Below are 26,351 nucleotides of genomic sequence, written 5' to 3'. Positions count from 1 at the left end.
ATATTGCCAAATGCGATCATTAAACAAAACACACACATGAATCCTTGTCTGTGTTGAGTGTTACAGTTGCTCTATGTTGACTGTCTGCTTCCAAAAGAGTCGCAACACTGTAGAATTACATCCCTAAAGGTGTTAACAGATCACTTATCATTGTCTTCCTCTTTCAAAAGGTTAACAGTTTCCAAAAAACATGGGAATAACATTGAACTTACAAAGCACAATGGGTTTTTTTTAACCAAAAATAAGACAACTAAGTCAAGAAATAAGTCAAACTTATTCACAGAGGAAGACTGTCTGCTCTAAAGCCTCACTGGGTGAGGAGGGTCAATGTTAGGAGGCTTAATGTCTCATCTCAATATAAGTGAGTATATTCACCTCATAGAGAAGAACTCCAGTCATTTGTGAAACTGACTCCTTAAAGGAGAATTCCGGTCATTTTTGACCCCTAAATCGTTGTCCTGATGGTCACCCAGTGTTGGGGGGAGCAAAAAACGCGACTAAAATTGATGCTGGCAAACCGGAGTTACACCATGGCTAGACGGCGCTAGGGATAGACAACGTTAACCTATGGGGGCAATTTTTTCAACCACAACAAACACTCAAAAAACAATCAAATATCTATGCCTCGAATCCTTATGACACACCACTGAACTCATATACTGCACAGTATAAACAGTATAAACTTTGTGTTTTTGCATGTAGTCACTCACCTCAGACAGCCTAACTCTTAAACATCCTGGAAAAACATTACTCTCCGATCGCAGAGCGCCTGCTCTCCCCGCCACAGAAACAAACACTTTTTCCTTGTTGTGATGATTTCTGTACAAAAATAAACGGTTGCGCAGTGCAGTGGTAATGTCCAAAACATCTCCGACCGTTTATTTTTTGACAGCCTTAAAAGTCACATGTGAACAAAGAAAACAGATATGACAATATTTATATATACAGAAAAAGCATTTGCTCCCTTCCTAATTTCTTTCTTTCTTTTGCATAATTGTCACACTTGAATGTTTCAGATCGTCAAAAACAAATTTTAGTATATGATAACCCAAGTAAATACAAAATGCAGTTTTAAAATGATGATCTCATTTATTAAGGGAAACAGTCTCTCCAAACTTACCCGGCCCTGTGTGAAAGCACAGCCCTGTAGACAATATTTGACATGAATCAACCTGCATCAGGTAAACAATGTCACATTAAGACATTTTTATCTCTTGTGGCCTCAGCCTTAAAATAGAACCCGCTAATGATGGCCATGTTGATGGGCCTGCAGGCAGTCCATGGAGCCGGTTCAAGCAGTTAGTTAGTGCACAAACCATGTGTGAGCATGTGAGCCACGTGTTTGTGAATGTGTGTCTATCTGTGTGTGCAGGTGCTGTTGCATGCTACACCTATTTTTGATCCTGTCATCCCTCTCCAAAACCACCCACAAGCTTCCCCAAAGGGTGGCGGTTTAAACACACAGTGAACGACACACTCTGAAGCACAGAGAGCACACACACACACACATGAAGAAGTTTACTCTCCTCAAATCCCAACTCCCTTCATCTTTGTGTGTATGTATGTGGACAAGACGTGTTCATGTGTGTGATCTTTACTGTACAACAGTAGCAAACAGCCATCCAGCAACACTCCCCACTGTTTACTCTGTACTGTCAGAAACATCAGCCGTACAATGACTGAACTTGGTCTGAAACCCAACAGAGATGCAGTTAAGGAATGTTTTTGTCTTCCACTCTGCCTGTCTCTCTCTATTTTGAACCTCTTCCGCTGCATCCAGCTCAGATTGGACCTACAGATTTTGACCCCTGTGATTCCTTAGTTCTGTAATAGAGGCAACCAAAAGTAAAGAATAGCAGGAAACTTGTTTTTTTTTTGTGAGGAATGTTAGGGAAGCCCCATGCAAACCAAACAAACCTTGTTTGTTGCATGAAACCCGCATGGCCAAACCACATACTTGTCTTTCCTTCTGTTTGCTAAATTTATTCCAAAACTTTTAGTCTAATCAGCCTTCATTTCCATTGATGTCAGAGTGTTGACACATACCAGAATTAAACTTCCAGGGATCATTTCTGTAGCTTGTGATGTGAGCATAAACAATCCAAAACAAAATCACCTCATGTTGCCTCATGTTTGTCTTCCTCAGCCTCTTAGACTATAGGTTCAGGTTGCATCCCCAATGCTCATCCAGAAATAATATTAACCTTTTGTGTTAAATTTGGTCATAATTGGTGTGTGAAGTTCTGAGTGATGACCACAAGGTGTTTTCTGATGTTGCTCTCAAATCAGTTCCTCCATGAGTAGCTGTTGGTGGCACAGACATATGAAAACACAATGGCAGAACTGGGAACAGTTAAAGGTTTTGCCGTCCTTAATGGGCAGCCGGTCAAAAACTGGGTAAACCGAATCCAATGGTGCAGGCCACACAGCTAATCAAAGACACAAGGATGGATGGTCTAAGCAGGAGCCAGTAGAGCAAGAACAAGACACAGAGGAACACAAGACAACTACAAACCGTTAACTCTGTGGTGATAGCAACAGTGGAAGAAGGATGTCAGGTGGTCACCAGAGACAGAAAACATTTTAGAAACAACTCTAACAGATTAAGGCATGGCACAGGATAACAGGAGATGTTAAGTGAACATAACACTGAGACATATGTAGGTGAGACAGAGTCAGCAAGAGATATGGAAGGGTCATTCACCATGACCTGTAAATGTAGCAGCACTGTAAGTCAAGGAGGATAGTACATAGTATTACTCCTTCAGATAACATATACTTCAAAGATTCCAGCAGATGCTGAGGGGAGGATGTGTTCAGGATCTGCGGGTGGTAGAATGAAAATAAGGAAACACAGAGCAGCAGAGCTGACCAGCTCAACAAGGAGCAGAAGTTACAACAAATTTCCAGCTTGTATAACATCACAACACTAAAGAGCAGGTTGAGTGTTGACAGAAATGGTGTCAGCCTCTGTGTCACTAGTACATTACAGAGGTTCACAGCAGGGCTGCTGGGTGATTAAAGTGATTTGTGCCATGGGGTTCTGTGGCGTGTGTTACCTGCAGTAGACTCACAGATTCGCAGCATGCTTGAGCAGGCAGAAACAGAAACTGAATGACGGGAACTACAAAAGCATGCCTTAGTCATTTTAAAGGGTGACAAGTGAAAAAAGCCAATATCACTTGTTGGTGAAGTGCATGCTTTATTGTGAAAAAAAGTTTCTTGCTGTCAAAGAGCCCTTTCATTTGACACTATATTTCTTCAACATGTGTTGAATGCAAGATATCAGAATTGTTGCATTACAGCAATAAGACCACTTCCAAAGTGACACTTGCTGAAGAGCAATGCAGTACTGACCTGTTATGGGTATAGGTTTGTGTGGGTATTTTTGCCTCTATTTCTTGCCCAGGTACCGTGGTGCTGCTGACGTCATCACGTCGCCCTTCGTCATCCTCGTCATCTCACGTCCCCGAGCCGGAAGCCGGAAGCCAAGACTTTATAAAAGCCGGCTGGAGGGGCAGATCGGTGGGCAACAGTCACAGTCTGCACGAGGCTGTTGGCCCCTCGCCGTGTTCGTTTTCCTTTGTCTTTGGTTGGGGGTTAGGAATTAGCTTTGGTTGTACTGTTTTGGTTTGGGGATTGTTTTTCCCCTGGTTTGTTTGTGCTTTCCTTTTAGTTTATGGGTGGCGTTCCTTTTTTGTACTCCGTTGCTCCTTTTGTTTGGTTATTGGTTTGACGCCACCCGTTACGCCCCCAGTTACATTGTTACATTATTGTTTATCCAATAAATCCACTTATCATTGCCTCTTGTCCCCTGCGCACTCTTTTGTTACTGCTCCCTCACCCCTAGACTCAAGGGGGGTCGTAACAAACCATATATTATATGTTTATATTTATACTTCATTCAAGTTTTATATATTACCTACCAAGGTACAATATAAAATCTGTCAAATGAGGGTCACACTTTGATAGTGAATATCATGATCTATCTCAAATATTACCCAAGCCACATACTACACATATTAACTAAACATATCTTGTATATAGGTTGTGTTGTGTCCCGTTATGGAGATGATGTTAAAAATGCATTATAAAATAAGCTCTTTTGCTGTTTTATGTGCAATATTGCTTTGTGCTTCAGTGCAAGAATTGGAAAAAGACATCAACTGCCCCTTTCCACAGACAGACCATCAACTTCTGGAGTTTAACTTTCCTGATATTAGATCAGAGATTAACAAATGGAGTTCATTCACAAAATGAATGAACGCAGATGTACATAATGCAGATTTAAATTGTTATGCTTGAACATGCTGGTTTAAAGCACATCTGTGAAGTAATAATCTTAGATCCAGTAGCAGTACAGATGTACATATAATATAAGGGCATAAAAAGCAATATAGTACAGAGAAAATAAAATATACACTACATCCATATGTTAATGCTATACTTAGATAGAAAAATTTAAGAAAATAGAAAGACAACTGAAATAGAAACAAATCTGTTCCAATATACGCAAATATGCATCATGTATTATGTAAACTGTGCCAATGCCTGGTGAATGTGTTGTGTAGACGATGGTGATGGACGTTACCCTGGATGGAGAGAAGTTTTCTCCAGGAGCCTCCTCTCTGCCACTGTTATCAGTGCTTATCTACCACAGTCTGGTTAGAACACCAGGAGAAGTTTTTTTGCAGATGTTAAAGTTAAAGATGTTAAAATCTAATCTAATATAATCCAGGTATTTTGACATGTGGCATTTTCCCTCTTGAACAGTTGGACAGGTAGAAACAAGCATGAGACTCAGCAGCAGCTGGACACCATGGCCAGGTGTCTGTCAAGAGATGACTTCTGGATCAGTCTAAAATTGGAGCAAAGACCTCAGCTGTGATTCCATGTTAAAGATGGGATGTGTAGCTGTCTGGCTGGGCACAGCTCCTCACGTCACAGCAATGCCAGAAAACAACCTTTTTGTCCTCAGTGGTTATTCTTTTCACCCTCATAACAGACATGAATTCCAGTGTGGACTACAGACTTCAGTTTATGTCAGGGTTATAATACTGTATTGAGCATGATAAAAATAAGCAGGAGCTTATGACTGAAAATAATAATAATTCACGGCAAGACTTGATTAAAAAGATAGTTTACGGTATGCTAATATAGAAATTCATTAGGAAGAGTGATAAAAAAGGGAATAATATTCTTTGTTTTCATGAGTCCTGAGTTAAAAATGTTAAAATGATGATTGATCATGTGTTCTGTGTTCAGCTGCTTTTGCCTCGCAGGTATAGAAATGACAACAGAGACAGTAACAACACTTATGGATAAAAATAGTTTATTTTTAGGGATGTCCAATATTGGAAATTTGCCGATAACCGATTTTGTCCAGAATTAGAATTTCCGATTCCGATAATAACCGATATGCAGGCTTTTTCCCCAAAAAAACTAATTAACAACATACCTCCTGTCAGGAATTAACACATTACTGTATGACTACATCTATTGTGATGCCCCACTGGATGCATTCCACAAATTAACATTGTTTATTTGTTTACAGACACTTTAATTTATTTAAGCAGGCTTTTAGTTAATGTGTTAAATTGTTTTATTCATTATATTTTTATGTTTTTACTGTTGTATTTTATTTTGTTGTGAAGCACTTTGTGATTTCTTTCCGTGAAAAGTGCTATATTAATAAACCTTACTTACTTACACAGACACACACACACACACACGGACAGACGGACGGAGGTGCGCACACACACACACACACACAGACACAAAGCGCTCTGATTGTATTTTTATTGCTATCACCATTGCTATCATTCTTTATTTAATTTTTGTCATTTATCCATTTACCCTATTCTTTTATCTTTTTTTCGCTCTTACAGTATGTTAAAGTTACCTTATTACAGATATGACATTTTTAAGCTAATATCGGCCGATATTATCGGACATCCCTATTTATTTTATATCACTTTTGGTTTATAACCTTTTACTTACCTTTTATCAAAATTCACTTGCATACGTTATTTTTGGAACCTCAATTGTGTTTTTCTTTTCTTTGTCAAGTCTGTGGCGAATGTGCTGCACAGCGATTGATTGTTGCCTGTTTCAGTGTTGAGAGAGAAGCATATGGCTGACTGGATAGAATACAGTGAATGAAGGCTAACATGTCGTGCTTGTGTAGTTTTTCACTTTTTTACTTTATCATTTTCCCCGGCAACGGAGCTTAACATTTACAGTTACCAAAGGAGGTAACTAAGGCCTACCTCACCTGTGCTTCATGAAGCCTGCACTTGAACACAGGAAGAGCTGATAACACACATGTGGGTAATGTTAAAAACATGTGTAAAGTTTAACATCTGTGATGCCTGGTAATAGCCAACAGCTCTTCCAAACATGTGTGTATTTCATTTATTGTAAAATAACTGGTGTTTTTTTTTTCTTCTTTTTTTTACCAGCAGAGCATATTCCCCTGGGCCCAGTATTTCAAAACTTGTAATCTGGATCAGAATAATCCGGATAATGAAATCCTCCTTTTCTCAGTCTTGGATCACGGTGATCCTGCTGGCTTTATCTGAGTATTTCAAAACACTGGCAGGGTGGATCACCGTGATCCCTACCTGGCCGGATATGGATTTCCAAATCTCAAGTCTCCGCCTCCGGATCTGAAACATGGCGGACTACTTCACCAAAGGAGCAGCTGGGAGCGCGACTTTCACGTCAAAAGTGTAAGTTTACTGCCGTCTAATGTGTAGCGGTTTTAAGACCATACGAACGCCAACCAACACATCATGCAAGCCAACTATTTGATTTGTCACCTACTTGAAACGAGAGCGTAACGATCCCTAATTGATCCACGGCCGTGCTAACGGGAGCTAACTCGGCTCCATTGACTTGTGTGTTAAGGAGCTAGCGGGCTAGCGACGTAGCTGCTATGTTGATCAATTTTGCGGACTTTGGTTTAATTTACAAGGGAATTAATCTGACGTACATCATACCTTAACTGTTTTACACTTACACCAATCTGTTCAGAGTGTATTAACGTTATGCAGGGGACTTTTTTTTCTTTTTAAAGCAGGCTACCTGTGCTGTGTGCACTGCAGAACACACTGCTGCAGTAATTAGGAGTAACATTAACTTACACAGCACGTGAACAATACAGTTCATTCAGAAGTGTCAGTAATGCTGGTGATATCATGTTTTTGACCATTTCTGTGACTATTGTTTATTTCTGACTATGACAAAGATATACTCATACACCGTCTCTTTTTACTTTCAGAGCCCACTCACAGCCATAGACCACTCAGCAATGCCACTGAGGACAACAGTGCAACAAGAGTCTTGGAAATCCTTGGAAACCTTGGTGTTTGGATTTTGAATAAAGTGCTTGAAACTGTACTTGAAATAAAGCCATTGAAACTGCTTGAAATTGTGATTGCATTATTTTTCATAGCATAAGCCTATAGCTTGGTCAGTGACCCGATTAAACACTTTGCTCTTAATTTGTCTTCCTTATGTAGCCTAGAAGCCTCTCACTAAACATGATTACCGTATGTTCATTTATCGCACAATAACATTTGATTTGATGAAGTAAAATAATCAGTTTGTATACAAACACGTTTTGAAATACATTACTGCATGTTTAAAAATATCATTCACTTTACAAGCATTGTAAAAATGCATTTTCAAGTTTATTTTGAAGTCAAATTTGTCTTCATTAAATCAGAAGCATGAAAATATGCCTTGTAAATGCTTGGAAAGTGCTTGAATGTGATTTAAATTAATAAATACAGCAGTTTCAAGATGTATGGCCAAACAATTTTTTTTTGCCATGTTTTAAATTTCTTCAATTACTTCAATTATTTGTTAAAACCTAAAAACTAACAATTTAGATTAAGTGTAATGAACATATTGAGTAACAAAATCAAGGAAAGTGGAGCTGAGACATTGTCAATCCAAGTCAAATCCACCTCTGAGGTGGGATCAGAATGATCCTGAAATTTTGGTATCAAGTTGATCCTGATATCTGACTTAACTTTTGAAATACCCAAATCAGCCTTTTATCTGGATTCAAGGGAGGATTGGATTACCAGAGCTGAAACCCTGATCTTCAGGATCAGGATTCTCCTGATCTGTGTTGAAATACCCAGTTTTCAGATCAGATCTAGATTTAATCCAATCCGACCAGGATAATCCTGTCAGATCATGTTTGAAATACTGGGCCCTGGTTACAACCTATATAATATTTATGCTACAGCTTCACGGACGACTCATCAAAGAAAATAAGTATGTCTGATCTGGTTCAGGTAAAGGTCTTTGATATGTGGCTTCACACATGAAATATGTAACTGTTTCATAAGTGCATTATTTATGTGTTTTGGCATTGAGATTTTGTTTTTGTCTGTGCAGGTTTCACAGGCTCTGCTGCTGCTAAGGAGTCTGTGGGCTTCTGTGCGGGATTACCAGCCTGTGGGGGGAGCATTGATGATGTCACTGCAGGATGGTTAAGATCATGAGGGAGACCTTCCCCTTGCCTCAGACATCAATTTGATGTAGCAAAAGGTTAGTGTTGCTCTGTAAGGTTCAGGCAAACACTGTGTTCCGTTGACTTTTCAGTTGTGGTAATTCTATTGCAAAGGTATTTGTGCTACTGAAGTCAACAGAGCAGGTCAAATTTAACAGTGTGAATGTTTGAAATCCACTTTTCTCATTTCATGCAACTGAGCTCTTATATAACTTGGATTTATTTTGAAAGGTTTAATGAATAAATGATTATAATGATGAAATATCTGCCTTTGACCTCTTGAACTTTTCTTGAACTGGAAAAAAAAACATGAAAAGAGCAACAAGAAAAAAACAAACACGGAATTAGAAGCATGGATCGAGTCTGTTGGAGATCACCCCCGGATGGTTTGGCAGTTCCCGGAACCGTGATGAAATACCCATGACTGCTTTATTTTTTGATATTCTCAAGGTAACATTGTAGAGTTCTTCATGTATGACCATGTTTATGGAGGTAAATGTCTCTAAAAGCTGTTAAAGTAATGATGTCTCTATCTTGCATCAGATTGGTGGCATCCAGCAGTGGGTGGAGGATGCACAGGAACACAGGTGCTCGATTAATCTTCTGAAAATTGACACTGGCATTCATTAAGGCAGGGAGCTCTGGCTGATTGGTGATGCAGACCAAGGCTCTGGCAGCCTCTCATTAGTAAAGATCCTGCAGTTGTGTTGTAACCAAGTCTCACTGATGGCAGCGGTAGCTCTCTGCTGGGTGTGCAGACTCTGGCTTACATTTGACACTTCTGCACCACCAGGTAATTCCAGCCTCCATGCAAGTGTCCACTGTCTCTGTCTCAACCTGGAAAGTTCCTCTTTAGGCAGGATCAGACTACAAGAATTCAGGCCGACCTTCACTCAATTTTGTCATGGCCAACAGATTTCCATCAGCGGGCCCAATTAATGTCAGGAATGACAAACAGACATAACATAACTGACAAACAGCAATTTTGTGTCTTGAACACTCTACGATGCCTCGACGGAAAGTCTAGCATGTTAGAATTTTTTGAATTTCTTCACCTACTCTGACATCTCCTACTACATGAACCTTGATGTTGACCAATAGGATACATACAATGAAGGTATGTTATCTCGCTAAGTTAATGGTTTTGAGATGTACACATTCGTTCGTGGTCATGAACTCTGGGTGATGACCGAAAGAACAAGATCCCGGATACAAGTGGCCGAAATGAGTTTCCCCCCGCAGGGTGGCGGTGTGCTCCCTTAGAGATAGGGTGAGGAGCTCTGTCACCCGGGAGGAGCTCGGAGTAGAGCCGCTGCTCCTCCGCATCGAGAGGAGCCAGCTGAGGTGGCTCGGGCATCTGTATCGAATGCCCCGTGGACGCCTCCCTCGGGAGGTATTCCAGGCATGTCACACCGGGAGGAAACCCAGAGGAAGACCCAGGACACGCTGGAGTGACTATGTCGTTTGGCTAGCCTGGGAACGCCTTGGGATCCTCCCAGAAGTGCTAGAGGAAGTGTCCGGGAAGAGGGAAGTCTGGGTGTCCCTGGTCCGACTGCTGCCCCCGTGACCCGGATGAAGCAGAAGAAGATGGATGGACATTCGTTAATGTACCTCACGTTCTCTCTGAAGGACAGACGCTCCATACCGCCTTCTTCACCATACCTGAATGGCTCCACAATTGTTTTTTTCTTCCTTTTCTTGTTAATGTCCAAGCAAAAGACCGCTATCTTAACACAGAGCTAGTATAGCCATGATTGACAGTTTGTTGTGACGCAATGTCCTATGAAATCGTGCAGGGTTGTGATCGGTTGTGGATGAACATAGGTTGGGGTGATACTTGTAGACCAAGACACAGCAAGAATATGCCACTGTGATCGTATAATCTGACATGGTGACCATCGTGAAACACAAAAAAAATCATGTAGTCTGAACCCGACCTTATGTTTCCGCAGGTTCTTAAAGATTTGCATCTCTTGATGATGCTTTATTGATCCCATTGCTGGGAAATTCAGTTCTCCACAGTGAACAACATTTCGTCACCGTTGCTACTCCTGCCTGCTTCTCCACACAGGTTGCACACTGATCCAGATGTACTGCAGGTAACACACCTGCCTCACACATCAGCGAACACAAGCCCTGCATCTAATTACCCACTCACTACAAGGTTAATTTACAAAAATGTAGATGTAGACCAGTGCCACTACTTTACACCTCTACACGGTCTCAAAAAGGTGCATGCATCATCAGGGTTAGATCCTTGCAGGTGTGTCTTTTGAAGGCCCAGGACAAAGTTGTATACCTCCATGCATTGCATTAACCCCTGTGTAAGTGGCACACTGTTTTCAGGTTGGCCTAGCATACTTTATTTCAAGCATAACAAAAATGTCTTCTCTTCCACCAATCGCACACAACAACTCAACATCAAACTCCCTCTTGTTGCGCAACGACAGTGCCCATCTCCCCTGCCATAAGTCAGCACGAACCTCTTTGCCTGATCATCTGCTGATGTCCCACATTACCTTTGTCTCATGCCTGCTTTTATTTAGTTTATTTTTCTTTTATTGTGTCCTTCTCTCAGGTTCCCATCACTAAATCAGATCAAGATCCACAGAGATGAAGCACACTGGCAAGTATGCTTTTGACTGTCTGTTGGTCAGGTAACAGGTTGAACACACTAGATAGCACAATTCATTCAGCAAAAGCAGTGGGGAGCCGTCACCTTCAGATTCAGTTGTATGTATAAGCTGGAGCCCCATGGTCAATTTACATATTGCGTTGATTTTTTAAATTGAAAAGAAATAAATCCCCAGCAGCAAACAGACACTAAAGATTAGTAGTAAAAACAAAAAAAGTACAAAGTGTAAAGAGAATATATACAGGCCTAGAGGTAAAAACTAAGGCAAATAGGTTGCATATGGATTTTCTCTCTTCACTTAACTTCAGGTTACCTTCTGATGTTTTTAGACTGTTTACACAGCATGTTTAAGATCCTTCAGTGATGTTGTGGTGAGGAGCCTGTGAGGGCCGCTCCACAAGCTTGTTGGCTGAAGCATTACGCCAGGTTCACACCGGACGCGGAAGCGCCGTGAAGCGAAGCGGCCGCGGAAATCGCGCGCGAGCTGCGTCCCTCCAGTTCACACCAGACGCTGATTTCTCCGCGGCGGTCGCGAGCGCCTCTGCTCCTCAGCTGTTGTTTACTCACATTCAGAGCTGTGTTTTTTACATCATGGATAAGTAAATAACCCCATATAATTATAACACCATGTGCTGTGGGTCACACAACTCCCTGTACTTCACTTCCAAGATTAATTTCACGTCGTCCTTCACTTTACAACAACTCGTCTCTGCCTCTCTCTCTTTCCCTGTTTGTTTGTGAGTTTTGACCCCCCCTCCTCCTCCCTGCAGCCAGCCCACTCCGTGTCTCCCTATCCTGTGTGTGTGTTTTCATCTCTCTTGCTCTCTGTTGAGAGTCTGACAAATATAAATACGGTCGCATTTGTCAATCGCTGTATTTTATTTTGAAAAGTGTTTTATTTTGAAAATTGACCGGATTCTCTCGTTGTTTCATGTGTGACTTCCTGCCAAGATTGACGCGATTGCTCGCGGCTCGCGCACAAAATAGAACAGACGCCGAAACGATAAATGCACGGCGCGAGCAATCGCGGCGCTTCGCGGCGCGTCGCCTCTGGTCTGAACTACAGAACCTGTTAACTTGGGCGCCGAAGGGAAGCGGTCTCCGTTCCGCGGCTATTCGCGGCGCTTCGGCGTCCGGTGTGAACCCGGCGTTAGGAGGATTTTTTTAGTAGTTGAGAGAGACGGGAAATGGGGAGGCAGAGAGAGGGGGGAATGACACGCAGTAAAGGGATTCAAACCGGGGCAGACTGCAGGAAGGACTGTAGCCTCTACTGTACATACTGTATGGGGTACCTGCTCAACCTACTGTGCCACTCGACGCCCCTCATGGAGGATTTTGAGGTCTGCTCTGTATCATTGTATCCAGCCTCACTTCAGTTTCACTTCCTTGATTGACTGTGACTGTCTGATTCAACCTCAAAGCTGAGTCACTATTTGGGACTGGATTTATTTTTTTCACTTCAGAAATCATATAATCTACCCAAACCTTTGCACAAACTTTCCTGAGGGGAGAAAAAATAATTATGAAAAAGAGGTGATAGGAGTACCTGTGATATGTGTAGTAACACATTCTTTTTTTAAATGTGCTGATCTGCTTCTGTTTTGTCTGCTGGATTTGAACCAGTGTTACTTCCTCACTTGACAGTTCTTGGTAAAACATGTGCAACATTGGTTTAAGTGTTGATGTGTCATCTGTGCTAAAATTCTTTTTATATTTAAATTTATTTTGGCAACTATGCCAAACTGCATGCGTTATCCACACTCATTATCCAAACTGATATTTAAATATTATGCCTAATTTATCTTGCATCTTACTTGTTGGGACATGTTTTCAATGCTCTCTCTACATCGGGCACTTCCTCAACTCCAGTCCTTCCTTCCACCTTCCCCTCTTCCCCCAACTCTCCCCTCTGACTCACCTGTCTGCTCCACCATAATTCCTGTCACCCTTGCCACAGTAACTGCATGGATCAGGGGGACAGCAGCTGTCACATGTAATTGAAAAGAGAGTTACACCCAGTGTGTGTGAGTGTGTGTGTGTATACACATGTGTGTAGTTTGTGAAAGCACCACCAAGCAAATCTTCTCTGATTTAAACGCCCCCCCTTGTCCCCACCCTACCCCCCTTTTTCCCTCTCCGGCCCTCCCCACCAATTGTAGCTCTTTCCCCTCTTTCATCCCTCCATCCCCCATCAGTCATATCTGCAGTACCTCCTGTTTTACCTCTCCTCCTGCCTTCCTCTGTTTCTATCCTCAGTCCAGTACTGCTCTTCCTCCACCAGTGTCTCTTCTCATCCGTCCACCTGTTATGTCCTTGTCTCTCTCTATTGCTTGATTGCAAATGGTTTGTCACTCCTCCATTTTTGAATCCCTTTATTTTTCAATTCTTCCTACAATATTTTTTCCCCTCTCCCACTAAATCTCCTCTTCATCTTCCTATTTCCTTCTTCTGTCTTCCTTGCCTCTCTCCCTATCATCTTTTCTTATTTTACAGTTACTCCTTCTCTCCTCCCTCCCTCCCTCCCTCCCTCCTTCTCTTGCTGCTGTGATATGATAACCCCCTTGTCATGGACTCCCAGTCTCTGTGTCATCTGGCATGACAGATAGCACCTTTAGCCTTGGGCTGGGGGCCTTCTGACAGATGGACTAAGCTCACCAGCTATAGCCAATCCCTGCTGTCAAAACACACGCACACACACAAACACGTACACACACATACACACACACACATAAAGGTGGTGTACAGCGGTGTAGTATATATCACCTTTGCTGTTCCTCCCATTCCCCTCCCACCCTGTAGCTGCGCCCACAGTGCCAATTTGGGTGATTTAATTGGTGGATTTAGTGTCCCGATCAAGGTGAAAGGCTGTCTGGGAAACAATTTAAAGGCCCGTCAGAAGAGAGTGAAGCAAGAGGGGTGATGGTGGAGAGTTTTCATAATGACAATTACTTCTACCTTCATTTGGATCTGAGGAACAGCCATGGAGAGGAAAATGGTGGGGGAGCTGGAAAGTTGAAGGACAAAGGCAGATAAAGTGGAAAACAAACAGGCAAAAAAAAGAGAGGGACAGCTCAAAAAAAATAATCAGATTTGTATTATCTCACCCCCCCTTGTCTCTGACTTTGACTTTTTTCTGTTGCAGCCAAGTAAAATAAAATCAGGCACTAGTCCTGTCTGACAGGGAGGAGACTAGATGACTAGATGGGGGACTGAGCTCAGCGCAGATGGGATTACACACCAAAACTGAGGGATTTGTGAACAAAAACAACTTGTCAATCGCTTTAAAGTCAAAATATTGACTTGCAGAGGCTGGGAGAGCGCTTTCACCTGATTTTCAGACTTTGAGAGACAACAGGCTCTCAGCATCTATCAATAACAATAACACAATTGAAGCTTTCGAATACTTGTCCTCAGATGGACCTGAGACAAAAATACATCTTGTTTTTTTAAGAACTTTTCAAACATGGAGTCAGCGAGGTGAAGCTTTCACAGAAACCCCCGTAGAAAATTAAAGTTGGACTCAAACTGTTGATGAGACTTGGATGTCCTTTGTAATTACATCACTGGAGTTAGATGGCTTAATGTAGGAGCCAACGTGGCAGCTGAGTGACAGCTGTCATTTAGCACACACACTCGCACCGTGGGCTCTCTGTGTTGAGGGAGTCGCACTAAAGCCATTTTCTCACATGAACAGAACCGAGTGGCCCTTTCAAACATGTAAGGAGACTGTCTATGTCAAAAACTGACTGGAAATGCTCAGTTTGCTTCAGGCGAGTGGCAGCAGCACCTGGGTCGAGTGTGTTCAAGTCTCTTTTATTTGCTTGCACTTGTCTTGAAGATCAAGACTACACACGCATTTTCCCCATTCATCTCATCTCTGCGATTCAATTTTTATCTGCGTCTTTCGCCCCATTAGCATGATAGAGATATGACTAACACTCTTATCGATTCACTGTCAGTTCTCTGGACAATGTCCTGCTTTACACAAAGCAAACATTACGCATATTTGTAGCTACGAGCTAGCAGGGTCTTATAATGTCCAGTGAAATGATGCAGATATTTGGATTCTCTGGGTCCAAGGGGTTACATTCTGTCATTCCGACATCCCACCATTTAAACATACCACCATTCTGACATACCGCTATTCCGACATGCGAAGGTCCCACCATTCCAACAAGGCTTTCAATATGAGGAAACATGCGTTACTCAACAGGTGACTCCCTTGTTTAAGACATACTGATAGAGGAATGCCCACATGGTTGTGCGTAATTATGCAGAAGAGTGCAGACAGGGACTAGTCTGCCTGTCTAGCCTCTAAACTTAACCAACTCCTTTCATCATTGCCTAAGCCCAACCAGTGCAATATCTTTTGGGGAAAAAAAATATGCTATTAAAGGAATTGTCGGAAAGGCAGGATGTTTAAAAAAAGAAAAAAATACTATGTCGGACTGGTGGGATGTCGGAATTGCAGTTGCCCCCCGGGTCCAAGGTTGTAGAAAGCACCTTAATTAGCCTATATCACAGTTCAACTTGGCTGATTTAAGTCAAACTTTCAATTCTTGTAAGTTTTGTGTGAGGAAATTTAAAGTATTGTGACACAGCCAGTCAAACTATGCAGAGAGTTTTGTGTGAATCACAACTCATTTTGTGCGTGTTTTCTAAGACAACCTCTGGTTGTGGTTGTCCTCAGTCTTTGGTGCAACGCATAGGACCGTTTATGCTGTGGCCCCTTGCTTAGATTAGTTCAAATATTTTCTAGAAATCACACAATACCTGTAAGAGCAGATTTGATGTTAATTGTTGTGTGTTATGGTCTGATTGTGATTGGCGGGTGACGGGTCAGCCTATACAGTATAGCCGAGGAACCTTTGTGGCTCGTCAGGTGTTTCCAACCAGAACAGGAGAAACCGTTTTTGACTGCTGTGAAGCATCACATAATGCTCCGTGCGGATGTGTTGTGTGAGGATGTGTGATTTAAAGCATGAGATGTGAAATAAATTGACTTTTTTGCATCGTAACTGAAAAGCAAGTGGACTCTCATTCATCCGTCATGGTGAAGTAAAAGCACGTCAATTAGGTTTCCTGTTGAAATGCCTCAGTGGTTTAAAGCATTGGCTTAGCTTCTACAATACCAATGATCCTTGTTCACCAATGCAGAGTGTGAATCAGAACAGTGTCAAACTATCAAAACAGACCCACAATTTAAAACTGAATTTGTGTCAGTAACTGGCATGTTCAGTGGCTGCTAACAGTCAAGATGAACCAATGAAATTACCAGTGCAGACATAATCAGTTGGTGCCAAGTTCACAACCCCTGGAGAACAATGATGTAGTGAACAATGTCACAGAAGAGATACTAATCAAGTATTTCCATCTTCATTTCGATGATTACAGTTTTTACCACAGCAGCAACACTTATATATGCAGTGATTTATTTAGCTCTTTTTTTTACATTGACTTGAAATGCAGAGCTGACAGCACCACTGACAGCCAATCAATCTTCTTCACAGCTTTTCTTTATATTTCCTGGTTTGCAATTAGTCTTTTTTAAATTTATTTATCTTTCTCCACCTGTGTCGTTTACTCACTTTGTCCTTGTGTCTTTTTTTCTTATTTTTCATGTTATGATAATTCACATTTTTTTGTTCACACCTCATCTACATTTTCACTTACTCCCTAAACTCTTGCTTTCTGCTGTACCTCTTCTCGCTGGTGCTCTCTGTGCAGATTCATGCACGATGTTTCACCTAAGCTATGTCTCAAAGACAAGTGGCTGTTTATCAAATACCCTCGCAAAAACTAGGGAATTAATCTTAGCCTCTTATCCTTCTTGCCAACAGAAAGAGAGCAAGAGAGAAAGAGAGAGAGAGGAGGAGGGAGGAGGGTTACAGGGGTAAAGAAGCGAAACATCCTTCAGCTTTTCTGTGAATTGGATTAATGCAGAACTGTGTGGGAAGTGGCAGATGTGCATGTGCCTGTGAGCATGTCTGTGCACGTGCGAGCTCATGTGTGTGTGGCCGAACGTGGTTGCATCATGTCAGACCAGGCGCTGTTTAATATCAACAACCCATTTTGAGCTTCACCTCTCCCCTTTTCTCCTCCTCCTCCTTCTCCTCCTCCTCCTCTTCTCTCTTCCTCTCTTCATCTCTCATCGCGTATTTGGCCTGTTTTCAAACGGCTGCAGGCCCAGATGAAATTAGACTGAGTGCACTGTAATGAAGACCATGCCAGGGAGAGCTATGATATTAAATGTCACACAAACACACCCTCACCGCACACACATCCGCAGTCACCGGCACTCACAAAGAGCCACATAATAACACCGACAGGACTCGTGAAAGTTTTGGGAGAATGACAAAAGCTTGTTTGTGCGTTCACTGTGTTCCCCAAATGGAAACACGCTGATTGTACAAGAGAGTCTGCGCTCCTGAACACTCGCTCCATTAAACTGATTGACTGAGAGAATCCAGGTGAAAGCTCTGATCCAGTATTGAATTCCCCACTTAAATCCATATCAAATCCAAATCACTGGGCAAATTGAAGTCATGGTTGATGAAGATGAACTGGAGGCAGGTTCATAGTGAATTCATAAGAATTATTGCAAGCTCACTATAAAGTGCATAGTCTAGATGGAAACAGGGGTCAACGAGCACATAGTGGATTTTTTTTTCACTAGTTTTTTTTAATCTTTGAAGTGTCTATTTTAAGATTCGGACAGGTACCAGGATGAAAAAATGTCCCATGAGGTTCATTTTTAACCCTTTACTACACCTACCCCAAATCCGAGCCTGAAAAAACCTAAAAAGAAATTGGTATAGCTCTTGAAGTTAAAGCAGAAGTAAGTGATATATTTGTGTTAATATAAGTCTTAAATAGTTATATCTTCCGACAGCAATCACTTACATAGAGTGTTTGGACTGAAACACGGGTCTCTCAGTCCCTCTGCTCTGCTCTGAGCCGAAGAGAAAACATTTATCGTATCCTACAGTTTTTATCCAATGAGGAGAGAGAACGGCATGCAGGGCTGTGTGTGCAGCCAAGGAACGCCGTGAATGTGGCGACGTAGGGACGAGGACTGTTATGGTGCGTTCAAGGAAACTCGTATTTTTCCGACCGTGAAGTCGTACCAGTTCCATCTGGTACGAGTTCACCGGTCGGAAGTTACGAGTGGCAGTTATAGTGACTTTCACCGGTAAAACAGGTCGGAAAAACACGAGTGGGTTGCCTGAAACGCTACAAAGTCGTAAGTTGTGACTTGAAGCTGTAATTTACGATTTCAAAAGCCTGCCTGGAACGCAGCATTACTTACTATTATTTTTAAATTTTGAACACATCTTGACTTGATTTTGGGACAAAAATATAAAAAAAAATGCTGAAAATTCTCAAAATTGCATGTATATCTTCCCCTATACTAAAATCCTGTATACATTTAGCGATTTTTTAGATTTTCGTTTTTAGGTTTTTTCAGGTTCGGATTTGGGGTAGGTGTAGTAAAGGGTTAAAAATAAATCTTAAAATAGACACTTCAAAGATTAAGAAAAAACTGGTGGGGAAAAAAAATCCACTATGTGCTTGTTGACCCCTGTATCCAGGTTCTGGACAACATCTCTAAACATGACTGATACATTTCTGACACCCTGGACATGAACTTATTACAGAACAACAGTCTGTAAGAGGCAGAGGCAGATCCAGAAAAAAGCTGACACAGACAAAGGTGACGGAAGTAATAAGATTCAAAGCCAGTTGGAAAAAAAGGTAGAGAGTGCTCAATGAGGGAGAAACTCAGCAATGGAAGATGAGAAGCAGGTTGAAGTGAAAGATAAATGGGGAGGACAGTGAAGCAAAGCAAACGGACACGCAGAAGGAAATTTTAGGTAGACGGAGACGATCGAGAGGGAAAGCAGAGGGGGAGAGACGTGGGGAAGATGGATAGAGAGCAAAGTGCTCAAAGGCAGAGGTTGGCTTAAAGGTTAGAGGGGAAGAAGGGACGAGAGAGAGCATAAAAGAGAGAGGTGGAGGAAATGACAGAGGGGGAGAGGGAAAAGGGGAGGGAGGCGGTAAGAGGGTGAGGCAGAGAAAGAGAGAGAGAGTGATGGATGTACGGACGACGGTGAAATGGAGAGGTGGGCTTAGTGGTGATGGATGAAGCCAAAGCCTGCAGACCCTGTACGTCTCCCTGGGTCCCCTTGGAGCCTAGAGTGTATGTGTGTGTGTGTGTGTGTGTGTGTGTGTGTGTGTGTGTGTGTGTGTGTGTGTGTGTGTGTGTGTGTGTGTGTGTGTGTGTGTGTGTGTGTGTGTACATGGTCAATTCAAATGCAGGTGTATATACAGTATAGTGTGTGTGTGTGTGTGGCGATTGAAAGATGAATAATAACAGTGAGTGACCTGCATGTGAGCCTGTGTGTGTGTCTGGGGGTGGTGGCATTGCTGCTGTATGAGATGGTCAGTGGAAAGTAAAGGTCATCTGGTCTAAGTGGTCTCCCCATGTTGTGGTGGGACCGTCTGTCTCTCTATGACAAGTCCATGAAATGTTGAGGTCAAATGTCACGGAGGTCTCTGCTGTGGGAACTTAATTGAGATCCTCTGAGTCCTTCATCTGCACTTACAGCATGTACCCACAGCTTGAAGGAGTCTGGAGGATGTGACTGGAGCTGTGGGCTAACAGTAGCTAACAGAGGGTGCTAACAAGACGCTGTTTCTTAAGAAAGGTTAATTACAGATCACAGATCCACTTTACTGTCCCACAGGGAGAGGAATTAGTTTTGCAGCAGGAGCAGACAGAAGACAGCACATACAAGGACAGCAGACCCTGTACCAATAACACAATATAAAAATTAATTAGCCATTGAACAGCAAAAAATAGAATCAATTATCTACCGAGGATTATCAACAGAGGATCAAAACAAAAGTGCTGGATAAACTGTGGTGGATGAAAAATCATCTCAAGTTATTACAATTTGTATCAATCCAACAGCAGCTGTCCGAACATTTCATCCAAAAAAAAACACAAAATTGAGCCTTAAGGTGATGCTGGAGGAAAAGTCGAGTCATTTAAAGTCACCCAGGTCATTAGGATCCTTCCTCTGGGCACCACAGATATCTGGACTACATTTCACTGCAATCCATTCAGTGGCTGAGACACTGCAGCCTGGAGTGGAGGTGGAGGACCAACTGTCACTCCGCTAACAACCTGCAGCTGGTATGTGCTGTTACCTTCATTTGGTTTACACTACATTTGTGATTACAAAAAAACCAAGATCATGAGAGAAATTGACCAATTAAAATGTGTGATTCCATTTATATTTTGGAGTTCCAGGGGGGGGTCAGGCTGGCAATGGATTTTCATATAATGGTGGCAGATGGTGCTCACTTTTGAATCATCCCAAAAACACACTTTGAAACATCCAGATACCTCCATACTGATCGTCTGTACTGACCCAAGTGTCCTGAAGCCGCCGCATGAAAAAGTTGTTCGGAAAAAAATTATTTGATCTCTGTTTTTAGCCTTGATGTAGTGGTAACTACCAGTGGCTACACGAGATGTGCAAGATTTGCTGCAAGATGTTCTTCCATGTTTACATCATACATCCAGTGGTTTACAATCATACAATTATATGAAAATCCGATCCCAGCCGGACCCCCCCTGGAACTCCAAAAGCATTTTGATAACTCCAAAACTTCTCCAAACCCTTTAACCAGATGTTGAAAGCAACATTTTAAAGAAGTGCTCTGTCGTGGCTCAGGTCTGGAGCACAGGAGCCAAACACTCAGATAGACGGATGCACTTCAGTGACTCTCAATGAAAGGTGAAGCTCACAATTAGTTTAGGCAACATAGTCGATAGGGCAGGGTGTAGTGTAGGTGGAATCATGTGAAGGTCAGGTGATGGAGCTACTGTGGGCTAAGTGGATTTGGGAGTCAGCTGATTGGACAGAGAGGAAAAGGTCAGGGTAACTTCATTTGGATTTTATAGTTAGAAACTTTGTCTGTCTTTAGCGTGCTTTCTCTGCCCTGCACCTGCCGTGAACCACTGGTGATAACACAACTTCGTCCTGATTGGCTGAAGTCTTGACTGCTCTCGCTCCAAAAGGAGACACAATTTATTTGACCTTCTGACAATTCATATGGGCACCGACACTGTAGCTTCCATTGCCAAAAAAAAAAGCTGTAAAAACAGGAGTTCAGGAGTTTGTTTTTGTAAAAGGTGCAATGCCCCTGTAGGTCATATCTTTTTATTCTTTAGATTTCATTTCTTTTCATCCTCCTGGCCCTTGTTTTTTTCAATATTACTCTCAAGTCTAAGATTCTCAATAACACATAAATAAATAAAAAATATTTAAGTGTTGCTCCAACAGGTATTCTGTGTGAGCTTTCCCCCCATTCACCTTAACCAAGTGCTCATGGTGCTTTTTTTTATTACCTAGAAGATTACTTAGATCCAATATTCTTGTGTCAAAGAGTAACATATCTGACCTGGACATGTTGTAGGACAGCGTAGGTTTGGGTAAACAGTGTGTCTAGGTTTTTCAATACAATCTCACATCGAGGGTCAGAACACACAGGCTGTTTTCTTAGACATTAAAACACAAATCAGCTTTACAGTTTTCCGGCACTGACATCAGTGAGCAACCTGCTGCTGTGACGCAGGTGGACTGAGCTCACTCGCGCTACGAGGAGTAGACTCTGTCCGAGACATTTCGTACGCCACCCTTGCCGACATGGGGAGCTCACCTTGACTGTTGACTCAGGCAAAGTCAAACCAAGTTAGATATTAAAGCAAAAATACAGATGGATAATACACTACAGATGCTAAAAGCATCTAAAGTCAGAGGGCATGTGGTGGGCAGATAGAGCATCGCCTTGACAACAAAACCTCAGATGCAGGGGCTTCGGGGATGGGGGAAAGAAGCGGAGAAGAAAAAACACCATAGTAGGACATGTCAGACAATAGTTGTGATATTGTCCAACAATCTAGGAAATCCAACACTTTATTGAAGGCTGATGCGATCAATACCACTCTCAGGTCTGTATGCTACTGTTACGGCCCCTGAAAAACTTCAAAGACAATGCTCCGCAGGGACCGTGACATACTGTACAGAGGACGCCGAAATAGTTGGAGTACAAATCAAATCTTAAACCAAAACAAAAGAAACATCACTACAAACAGGCTGGTGCAGTCTCCAGCCAAGCGTACGGGAGCAGGGTGGAGCTACCTGAAGAGACAACAGAATAAATACAAAAGGAATGGAGGTCGCAGCCGAAAGAAACAGAAGGAGGTCGAGCCGCAAGGCCAGCACATCGGAGCCGGGGGTGCCAAAATTCTTCTCAGTGAAAGGCCAGAAATGAATTGGAGTGGAGGGTAAATGGGACCAAACTAAATATTCATGTTGCAGTGCATTAAATTAAAGATGCCTATAGCATAATTGTGCAAAGTAAACACTCATGCAAAGTGATTTTGAAAATAAATAACACTATTGTTCATTGTGTTTCACTGTTAAGTGCATGAAATTAATGAACATCCAAATTGCTCTTTTTAAAGTAGGTATGTAGCGGGAAAATAATAATATTAATTAAAAATTTAAAACTCAAGCATGGGTAGTGGGCCAAAAATAATTGGCCCCAAATTGGGCAGCCCTGGTCCAAACTAAACATTAACCAAAACCTAAAAAAAAGACTGCCGGAAACCTTCCCTCCAAATGAAAATAACAAACTAAAACAACAAAGCCCCGGCGACCTAACAAAAACAAAAGAAATCACGAAAACACAGAGCACCGCACCTGGCTGTCCACCTGCAACGCACGCCTGAGAGAGAGAGAGGGCAGCAGACCACCCACAACCGGGTCGCACATTACATAACAGCCACAGTTTATAATAACTATATACACACAAGGTGCCAGGCATCCCCTATGTAATCCAGAATATCATTGCCTAGGATGGGTATTTTATTATTTTTTATTTGTACAAATTATAATCATCCAGAAGTTTTTCAAAGTTGCTCACACATTAATGCTGTTGTGCAGGGCACATGCTGTTAAAGATAAGTGAATCAGTGGATGAATAAAACAAATGAAACATTACATCCAGATCTGAACAGGATACATCTGCCAGATTTCTGACCAGGTCCCACCAGTCATATCATATCACCCCCATCTTGTTTTCTCTGCACTGGCTTCCGGTTCAACACATATTACACTTAGTGATCACATATCAGGCTGTTCACAGTCAGGGACCATCCTTTATAAGGGAACTATTACACCCGGACATCACCATGTCTCTATGGTCCTCCAATCAAGGTCTTCTCACTGTCCCTCCAGGCTCATAACAAAGGATGACAGAGCTCTCGAATCTGTGTTCCCCAAGGTTATGGAATGGCCTGCCTCCTGAGCTAAGAGCTGCATCTTCACTTTTCTCATTTAAAAAGCAAGCTAAAGATGCACATATTTGCACACTTATTTTCCTTTTCTTGTGTCATTTTTTGTTCTAATGTTTATGCGTTACAACCTGTACAGCACCTTGTGACTCAGGTGCTATACATAAACTTTACTTACAAATGTGATATAGCCTACTTTGATTTGTTCTCTTTAAAAAGAGCTATGCTAGCTTTCTTCCAGGTTGTATGCTGAGCTAAGCTAAGCTAACTGCCTGCTGTTTGATTCGTATTTAACACAGACATGAAAGTGAAGCAATTCTCTCATCTTGCTCTCAGCAGGAGATGTCTCCATTCCTCTGTTTATCTTATGATGTCATTACCAAAACATGTCACAGCACTTTATCAAAGATGTGTCATGTCTTTGTTTTGGATTGGCTTCCAACCGTTATGCGTTCGTTATCCAGAGACAAGCAGAGCATGATCTATAATTAAATACTACTTAATACTGAGATGCTGGTGACTGGTGGTAATTCAAATGTACATCTGGAGGGTGGGTGTTTTCCCTTTCTGCTTTAACCCATCTGTTCATGGTATGAGCATGCAGTTGTGTGCGACAGATGCAATCTAAGTCTAAGGACTGACAGTACAATGGACAGAGGAGGAGGAGAGGGTGATGATTATAATTATGTTTTATTTACTTATTTTCACTGATTTGTAATATTACATCATGGTTAATTGTTAAATGTTCATTTACACGTGATTAAGGCGGCACAGGTTGAGCAATTATTGTGTTTTGTGTATTAATTGTAAATCAATATCTCTCAATGCACTAATTCAGCATATTAACAGAAATTATATTCATCTGAATCTTTGTAAGGAATTGCTCTATACATTTCTTATGATACATGTTTTATTGAGTTCAGTCTGCCCACTCTAGGCATTTCACCATTAATTCAAATTATTATTTTTCACTTTTGATTAATCTGACAATTATTTTTAATTAATCTTTTAATTGTTTGATATATAACATCAGATAATGAAAGATGATTATGACAATCTTTAAAAGCACAAGGTGACATGCCCTCATATGATCTGCCCACACATTCCATTATCTGTTGATTAATTTCTTGATTAACAGAGAAAAAGCCTCAGCTCTAGTAGTATAGTTGAACAAACAGTGTACCTGACAGTCTCAGGGAGATATGTAAAGCTGCAGTTCCAATAAGCTTCCCAGAGCCTTAAAAATCGATAGCGTAGTCAGATTGCAGTATTAGATAGAGGAAAATAACAGAGGTGACGGAGTCACAGGGGTTGGACGAAAAGAAGAGGGGAACAGGTTTCAAATAGTAGAGTAAAAGGATTTTAAATTAGAGGGGACAGAGGTAGGTGGTTCCATCAAATGAATACTATTACAAAGGTGAAGTAGGCAGCAAATTATGGGGTCAGCTTGAAGCCTACAAAGACGGAACAGAGAGGAGGAGAGGGGAGACGGAAAGCACAGAGTCACAGAGCAAAGAGAGCGGCCCTCCTCTTGTCTAGCTTAGTCAGTGTGGACAGCTGATAGAGATTAATGTCTTGAGCGGGTGAGCTGAGGGGAGAGAGGGAGGTCCAGATTGGCAACGTGTGAGTTGGATGCATGATTGATGGGGGAGGAGGGGGGCAACTCAGGGCACGGGACGACAGAAGAGGGCGAGAGACGGGGTAGTTAAGGGCAAGAGAGGAAGGGCTGAGAGGTTCAGTGTGCAGAGAGGCAGAGTGGGAGAGGGAGGAAGAACACGGCATGAGCAGATGAGCGCTGCGCTCTGATTGAAATGTTCAGGCTTCGCACGACAAATCCAGGTTCCCATTTTCACGCGGTGTGCAAATTACCTCGCTGCTAAATGCATGCTGGGATATGAAATTATTCCACATAGTTTTGGGGCAGTCTTAACACCACACCCACTTCATCAAATGCGTACAATTCGTCTCCATATTATGGATGATAATATGTAAATTTTGGTGCGTGCGTGAGAGTGCAGGCGACACACACATTCACACGCACATATACTATTTCCCCCACCATGGAGATAAGCAGTAATGAGCTCGGCCGGCACCTTCTACACACCTTTCTCACTCCTGCAGCAGTGTATCTCTCTATTGCCACATTCTGTCCATTCTCTTATCTCCAGGCCTTTCACCTCTATTACTCCAAACTATTCCTCCTCTCCACATCTCTTCAGCTCCTCCCTTCCTCCGCCCTTGCTGCTTCCACTTTCTCATCCACTCCCACTCTGCTTTCCTTCTTCTCCTTCCTCTGCTCTTCTTCTCCACTTCAGCCATTCTCTCCTTTGATGTGGATTGTACTGAAACTGAGGCAGACATCGCTCTGCTCTGCATACACCCCTCACTACAATGTTTCAACTTTCAAGACTGGGGTGTAGGAAATTAACTTATATACAATATTAGATGTGAACTTCTGTTGCTGTCTGTATGTCAGATGTATGGAAAATCACATGTTCTGTCTCATGGTGTTATAACAATAGTAGCCTAATGAGTTACCTGGGATATTAAAGCTTTAAATGTTTAATAATATGCAAAGAAATATTGGTAACACTTTATTTGACGCCTATCCCTATAACACATTTTTAGAACCAACCACCTAGAATACAAGTAAATACCACTTCCGCGTTCAAAAAACTGCAAAACTAATGGGCTGGGACCGGAAGTGAGCAACTCTCCATTGACCCCCATGTTAAAATAGCCGACTTTACACCTTAAAAAGACATATTTACAGCCTGGTACATTTTATTTTTTTGGTCTCTACCGATAGTTTCCACCTA

Source organism: Trachurus trachurus (assembly GCF_905171665.1).
Source record: "Trachurus trachurus genome assembly, chromosome: 1".
Taxonomy (NCBI): domain Eukaryota; kingdom Metazoa; phylum Chordata; class Actinopteri; order Carangiformes; family Carangidae; genus Trachurus; species Trachurus trachurus.
This window is presented reverse-complemented; position numbering follows the sequence as displayed.